The sequence below is a fragment of the Peromyscus leucopus genome, chromosome 7 (assembly GCF_004664715.2).
Source record: "Peromyscus leucopus breed LL Stock chromosome 7, UCI_PerLeu_2.1, whole genome shotgun sequence".
In the NCBI taxonomy this organism is placed as follows: domain Eukaryota; kingdom Metazoa; phylum Chordata; class Mammalia; order Rodentia; family Cricetidae; genus Peromyscus; species Peromyscus leucopus.
This window is the reverse complement of record NC_051069.1, coordinates 46409488-46417621: the sequence shown is the minus strand read 5'-3', so window position 1 is coordinate 46417621 and position 8134 is coordinate 46409488. Positions and strand designations below refer to the sequence as shown.

The 8134-nt window shown below is 47.9% G+C and overlaps 1 protein-coding gene across 1 annotated transcript in view; it reads left to right on the top strand.

Annotated features, from left to right (window-relative positions):
- Positions 1–7472: 7472 nt before the first annotated feature.
- Eepd1 (endonuclease/exonuclease/phosphatase family domain containing 1) overlaps positions 7473–8134 on the top strand; it is a 111298-nt gene continuing 110636 nt past the window's right edge. The window contains exon 1 of the mRNA XM_028872573.2: positions 7473–7772. The gene's annotated coding sequence lies outside the window, so the exon portion shown is untranslated. The remainder of the gene's footprint in view (positions 7773–8134) is intronic.

The window sequence follows — 8134 nt, the reverse complement described above, 5'->3', positions numbered from 1 at the left end:
ACTGTACAAAACTCAGTCATATGCCATCATATCAGCAATGCATACAAGGAAATTAAAATACAAACTATACTGTTTATATTAGTATCCTCAAAAATGAAATACTTAGGTATAGATCTAATAAAACATGTGTAAAAATTCCTATGAGGCAGTGCATAAAATGCTGAAAAAAAATGTTGGGCCATAGGTGTCTCAGCAGGTTAGGTCACTTTCTTTCAAGCCTGACACCTGTGTTTGGTCCTTGGGACCCACATGGTGGAAGGAGAGAACTGACTCCCACAAGTTATCCTTTGACCTCCACACGTGTGCCGTGGCATGCACACTCCCTTCCACACTAAGAAAACAAGTGTTTAATAAATAAATTTTAAAAACTTGGAAAGAATGCCATGTTCACTGTGAGGAAGACAATGTCATCAAATTCTTCCAAAGTTGACCTACACATTCGATACAATCCCAGTCAGAATCCTAGCATGTTATCTTTAGACACTAAAAACAAATAAAGCAAAAGCCCCCCAAACCACCCCCAAACCAAAACACAACAACAAAAAACGGATTCTAAGGTGTTCATTCAGAGACAAAATACACAGTAGCCAACTTACTACTGAGGGAGAATCACAAATTTACCTAATACTACCTGAATTTGATACTTGGTAAAATGCCAAAGTCATCAAGGCAGTATAGACAGAACATAGAGTATTTGCCTACCATTTGCTTGCATGAGGTGAAGGGTTCAATTCCCAGCACCAACAAATGTATCAATAATATCTCAAAGAACCCAGGCATAAGTTCACATAAATACAGTCAACAGATTTTTTTTTACTCTATGTCTTATTATATATTTAAGTCACAATCCTCCTGCCTCAGCCTCACCACAAAATTCAAAACATATCATAGTCATGAATATAAAATGATAGAACCTCTATAATATAATACAGAAGGAGATATCTAAACAATTTGGGACTGGTGGTGATCTTTTAGGTACAATCTCTGAAAGAAACAAATGATAAGATGGACTTGTTTAAGATGAAAAACTCTCCAAAAAGCACTAACAAGAGAATGAGAAGACAAGGCACAAATTGGAAAAATCTATTTGCAAAAGACCTGTCTGATAAAGGACAATTTTTAAAATGTACAAAGAACTCTTACAACTTGGAAAAAGGAAATGCAAAACTTGATTAAAAAATCTTATTGAGGGTCTGGGGAGATTGTTCAGTCAGTAAACAGCCTGGTGCCCAAGCATGAAGATCAGAATGTTGACCCCAGCACCCATTAGAAAAACATGGTGACATGTGCCTGTAATCCCAGAGCTGAGGAGGCAGGGGCAGGCACATCCTGGGGACTTGCTGACCAGACAGCCTGACTGAATGGTGAGTGAATGGCTCTGAAGAACGGCATTGAGGCTGACCCCTCGCTTCCATATGTGCCAGAATTTTAAAAAGCTTTCAAAGGTCAACCAAAGAAGAGACACAATGGCAACAGTAAGACAAAAAGCTCCGTGTCACATTTCACCAGCAGGCTACAAATGAAAACCACAGTAAGATGCCACTATGCAATTATGAGAACAGCCAAACTCCAAGTCCTTCATGCCACGTAAACAGCAGGAACTCTCACCTATTGCTGGTGGCAATCAAACAGGGCCGTCACTTTGGGAAGCAGTTTGGCAGTGCTCATAAAACTGAAGATTTAGCAATTATAATAGTTTCTGTATTCTTTGTCCATGGAGTGTTCAGTCATCCTAAACACTGCCTCATCCTTAGCCATCAGGAGTGACTTTTGGAGGAAGGCAAGAGGGATCTATGGATGACATGGCCTAGATGAGGAAGTAAAGTGTTACATATAGTCACTCCATATAGTCACAGTAAAGAAACCAGGAAACTGAACCAACAGTGTCCATGGTTCATACAGAAGAGACGATGCAGGGCTTATTTTACAGGTAGGAAGAGGTGCCGCCCACTCATGTGTTCTTGGACTCCAAGGATCTGAGCTGGACAGTGCTGTCCTCACCTTGAAGCACCCGCCTGACACGAATTCCACTGTTATCTGTGCTCCGTCCCCACCTCACAAGGAAGCACACCGCATCGCTGGAAACCCCAAGCAGCTGAGTTTCAGTGTGTCTGTCATTCTACCTCAGTTCTTCTGGAGAAGGGATACTACAACAGCAATAAAAACAACAACAACAACAACAACAAGGCAACAGAAAACCAGAGCCTGAGCCCAAACTCAGGGCAGAACTTCAGCAGGACATCTAAAACATCTGCTAATTCTCCACTGAGTCAAGACACAGAGATAATGCATCATGAGCCCCAGCCAGGCATTGTGGCGTCCCCACAACCACAGCGACCACTAAGAGGTTTGCCACCTTCCCTGGGAAGAGTTGCGTTTTGGGTCAGCTATGAAGGAGGCATGAAGGTTGATGCGGAGCAGTGATGCCATGGTGAACACAAAAGCTGGTGAGAAGGCCAAGCAGCCCCCCTGTAATCTGTAAATAGCAAAAAGATGTGGACAAAACTCAACCCAAGCAGTACAAACCACAGGTGTGGATTAGATGCTGACAGCTGGCGTGGAGAGAGCAGGGGGCCCACACAGCAGTGCACACCTGACCCACCTGGCTGAGACTGCCACACGCAGCGGAACTGGGAGGTGTACAAACGGCCAGGGCACAGTTCAGCCAGGTCTGGTTGACAGACACCTAGCTGCTCCATGGCCCTCAGAAGTATTGCCTGAAGGTACAGCTCAGCCACAAGGAGCTGCCCAGGAACAGAGGAGAGAGGCTGCCTGCTCTGTGGACTTCAGAGACTGGACTGCCTCTGTTTCTCCCGTTCCCCTCGTGTCCTCTCTGTATTCTGTTCCATGTCTGTGTCCTGTAGAAAACACAACACACAGGAATGAACAAATCCATGGTTCTTATCTCAGAGCTGACAGCTGTTCTGACAGATACAGCTGTCACCGAACCATCATTTGTAACTTGTCAAGGGGAGTCCTTGAGCTCTTGAAAATCATCTTGTGTCCAAACTGAAAAGCAAACAGAAACATCCCTAAAGGAAACCAATACCTGGAGAGCAAGTGGATAGATGCTGATGTGTGTGAACAGGGCTGCACGGGGAGTCTTGCTACTCTCTTCTTGCTGAGAAACAAGCCCAGGCCACAGACTGTGTGAGGAGCATGCCGAGGGGCCACTGTGATATGCACTGACTTCTGACTCTGTCCTCTCTCATATCTGTGGGTGCCTGGGCACTGCTGGGCAGCTTCTTTGCTCTTGGGTCTCTACGGGCCCCTCCTATGGGCACATCTGCTGTAGCTGGACTGGGTGAAGATTCCAGAGGCCTCGCTTGCAGAGCTGAGCCTGGGAGGTGAGTGGGCTGGACTGCCTTAGTTCTCCTCCATGTGGCCTCTCCCAGCAGATGAGCTAGATGCCTCCAGTACAGCTGTGAGGTTCCACAGTCTAGGGAGAGGTATGTGGTGAGGAGGACTCTGGGAGGCTGGCTTACTGGGACAACAGGCACAGTCTCCTCAGGTTGGGCTGTGGCAGAGCACTAGACACTCAGAGATGTGGGGACCTGTCTTATTTAAGATTTCTGTTGCTGCGATGAAGCACCATGACCAAAGAGCAAGTTGGGGAGGAGAGGGCTTATTCAGTTTACACTTCCACATTGCTATTCATCACCAAAGGAAGGCAGGACAGGAACTCTAACAGGACAGGAACCTGGAGGCAGGAGCTGATGCAGAAGCCATGGGGGGAGCTGCTTACTGACTTGCTCTACATGGCTTGCTCAGCCTGCTTCCTTATAGAATTCAGGACCAGCAGCTCAGGGATGGCACCACCCACAGTGGGCTGGGCCCTCCCCAACTGATCATTAATTGTGAAAATGCCTTACAGCTGGATCTCATGGAGGCATTTCCTCAGCTGAGGCTCCTTCCTCTCAGATGACTCTAGCTTGTGTCAAGTTGACACACAAAACCAGCAGTCAGTACAGGGCCTTTGTTGCTAGGTGAAGTTTAAGATGAGTGTCGACCTGCAGATTCCACAACCAGGTACGAAGGCCACAGGAACTTCTGTTGACACTGTAAGGCCACAGGTACTTCTGTTGACACTGTCTCTGTATCTATCAGTGGTCATTCTCTGCCACCCCATGACATGACTTGCAGTGGGGCAGACCTGATACAGGGTGTTCCAGAGCCCTGACGATGCCTGGACTTTCATCAGTTCTAAACACAGGGAGCACTTTAGTACACAGGGACAGATCTGCTGTGGAGGTCACACAAATAGGAGTCGTTGCTTTGATACACTGCTCTTCAGAACATCTGTCTTGGCCAATGAATGCATAAGGTGGTGCCAAGGTCCCTGCCAGTAGCCTGCTTGGACGTTATTGATTTGGGAAGTGGGGATTGCTTTTGCTTTGAATGGACTGGGAGTTTGTGGGTTGAGACATTGTTTCCTCATGACTTTTAAGTCATATATTAAGCCTCACTTCCCTGGGAAGTCCTTTAGAGTATATATTATCATTATTTTATAGCCATGTCCCATTTTGCTCCTCTTTATTTTAACATGCAGGACTCTTCCTAGCTTCTCGTCTACATCCCTGATGCCCAAGGGCTCTGGGAATCAAATAAATCAAAATTGGACTCATTTCCATCTAAGAGTGCCTGCACCATGGTATTGAAACCGAAGATTAACAGATGTTTTACCTCTTAACTTCTATCATGTCTTCCTCACCACTCTTTATCTTTGAAACTGCTGACTAAAAAGTGAAAGGGCACTGACCTGGTCCTCTCTGACGAGGCCTTAAATGAGAACTGTGTCATAAGAGGCAAAGGCCACTACATGTGGCATTTGGCTGGAATGATACAATCTCTGCCATCTCCATGTAACTCAATGGTCAGCTAGAATTCTAATCCTTGGAGCATCAAGAAAATTCATTTAAACTTTTGTTCCTTCTATAATAAACCCTCAATCAACTTCTCCACGTCAGTGCTGATTCTGGGAAGTCTAATATGTTGCTAGGTCATCACACAGGCTGGTTTCCTGTTTCTTGGACCTTTCTGAGTAGTGTGTACTGCTCTTCTGGTAGCTGTTGACTTAATGTCTTATTTCCTCTCAGCCTTTTCTACTGCCAGCCTTCTCTCCATCCTGGCTTACCTTGCCCTACTCCATTTTCATCTCTTAAGTTAAAAAGGTATTTCCGTAGAATTATTTTTTTTGAAGATGTGCCCAAGTTTATTGACGTATAATTTAGCTACATTAAACAGTATATTTAAAACATACTATTTTATTGTGTCTGACATTTGCAACGAGCACATCTCACGCAATATTTCAGCCACCTACCTTGGAAGTACTTTGTGCCCTTTTTAGTCTGTTCCTCCCTCCCTCCATCCCCACACAATCACTGGTACATTGTCTGCACACGAACAGTTTCTATTTTCTGGCGTGTATATGAATGATGCAGCATGTTCTCTTTTTGCCTGGCTTCTTTCATGTAGTGAACTGATGTTGACTCTTTTCTGTTGTTGCTTTGGTTAAATAGTTTGCCTTTATTGCTCAACAATATTCCAGAAATGATTTTTCTTTTTTTAATGGCACTACTTGTTTTCTGTTGCTATCATGGAATACCTGAAGTGAGGTACTTCTGAAGAAGAGGCTTATTTGGTGCACAATTTTGGAGCCATCAGGGAATAGTGCTGGCATGGCTCTCCTCTGAGCCAGACCCCCCCCCCCACACACACACACATGGGGCATCACAATAGCAGAATGAGGAAATCCAGAGACTGGGAGCCACAGCAAGAGGAAGAGCCAGAATTGATTTTATTGTAATAACCCTCTCAATGGCTGACTCAGGGTCCTTCAAAGAGCCCCTTGTTCCTTTAGTAGGTGGCACCTCCCAAGAAGTGACATCTAAAACTTAAAAGTCCACCACCGCCCAACATCACCACCCTGAGGGCTAAGCTCCCAACACTTGAATCGCTGGAGGACAAACTCAGACCAAACCTAAACAAATGGACTTGAGGTTGTCGATCTTTGACTACGCGAGCCTACAAACACCGCTGAGGAGGATTTGAGGCTTTGTGCTTTAGTTTCTGTTTGGTAAGCACCTGTAAGTGGAGTGGCTGAGTTGTACGGCAAGCGCACTTTTAACTTTCAAGGTTCTGTCAAGCCGGTCTGCAGAGTGGTTGTGACAACTTCGGCTCCCACTAGTGACGTGTGGACGTTTCATTTGTTCTGTGTTTTCACCAGTTTGGTCATTGATCATCGGAAACTTCCATCTTGGGATGTGTGCACTTGCCCAGGTGTATCAGGCACATTCCTGTTCATCTACCTGTTGCCTCCATTTCTTTTTTCCTCTCTCCCCTCTCATTTTCCCCCCTCTGGGCATTAGTGAGATCAGCATGCCTGAGAAGGATGCTGACAGAGAGAAAGCTGGCAGCAGATTGGAGGGAGTCAGGTTAGCCCAGGCCGCTGGTGAGGATGCAGGCCTGCTTGAGGTAAGATGGATTCCATAACTACTCCCCAGGAACCAGGACCCCCCTCCCCTTTTGTTTAAGCTCATCTGACTGGGGTGTTCTTCACTTGTAGTAGTGAGGGTCCTAACATCAGTAGCAATTCGCCAAGCCTGGGCTGCCACTCTGTTCACATCTGAATGCCTTCTGCTGGCGTTCAAATCAAAAGCCTCGGACAGATGGTTGGGTTAAGATCTATTCTTTCAGGGGTCACTAACAGCCCCGGGTCAAAGTATCCAACGTATCCCCATATCGCTGCCACACTGCAGGGTTTGTTTAACCAAATACTCCTGCTTCAGGTATCCATTGTAACACATCAGGCCCTTTAATCTTTAACTAAATTATCATTTCACAATGTGATCCAAAAACTTTTGGAAAGCAGCCTGAACTTCCCAGGATCATTTCCTTCCGTTTTAGTGATTAGATTTAATACTTAACAGAAACATGCCCTTATTTTCTCTGAGAGCTAAATCTGCAAATAGCAGCATATGTACAACGTTTGTGAACACGCAGGAGGCAAGCCCCTTCCAGTGACACATGGTTCCCAGGCTTTCCCGGATCAATGTTAGGTCTTTCTGAGTAGAGGAAAGGTCTCAAAGTGGCGAGAGAATTGTGGTAGATCCCGTTTGATCCCCTGTCGGAGACTTTCAGGAGCCCTGGACTTGCTGGGCAAGCCTACCTCACCAGAAAGACTCCAGCTTGCCCCAGGCGGCCTTAAACAGCTCCACCCAACAAAAACAGAGCTCCTTCAGAGCCTAGGTTCCAGAAAAGCAGACAGGCTCATAAACTCCCAGTGAGCCATCCCTACTGCCCGCCCAGCCGCTAAGCCCCGCCCTCGACCCCGCCCCATTAGGTTTCAATGGCCCCGCCCTCTGGCGTTGGCGCTTCGCCCCTGCGTGGGGAGGCGGGAGGCGGAGTTGGCGCGGAGGAGGCGTGGCCGTGCCGGCGGAGGCGCGGGCGGGCGAGCGGGCGAGCCCCGACTTTGGCTGTGACACCCACGGCTCACAGCGGTGCTGCTGCGCGGCGCTGGGCTCAGGACGCGCTCCACCGGACCTCGCGCCCTATTTGGGCGCCGGACTTTGCCAGGATCAACGCAGGGGCGACGCCGCAAGTCTTGGTGCAGCTTCGGGGACCGAATTTCGCCGCCGCTCCTGCGGCTTCTGAGCAAGCCCTGCTTGCTCCGGGAGAGCGGCACGGAGAGAGTTCCCTCCCGCACAAGGAGCTGGGACGCGCTGGGCGAGCCACGGGGGACCGGGGACCGACCCCAGCAGAGCGGCGGAGAGGTGGGGCGGGGATCGGAGGGCCGGGGGTGGGTCCCTGAGCCCCTGCTTGTTGTCTGCGCCCGCTTGCTCAGCTCTGAGTTCCCAAGTTCCAGTGCCTTGGACGCAGAGGGGCTTCGTCTTCTTGTCTGTCTGCAGGAGCTCCTGTGGGGGTGTCCGAAGTGAGAAGGTGGCTCCTTCGCCGCCAGAGCGGAGAGGCATGGAACTAGGGGGGATAGCTCTCTTCCCTTTTTGGACCCTGTGTGATAAATAATCCGAGGAAAACCCACCGGGGGCAGCCTCACAGCGTCTGCATTTTCAGGAGTTGACCTGTCCCCCACTAGTTATGAACTTCTAACACTGCAGGAGTGCTAAGGATTGATTGA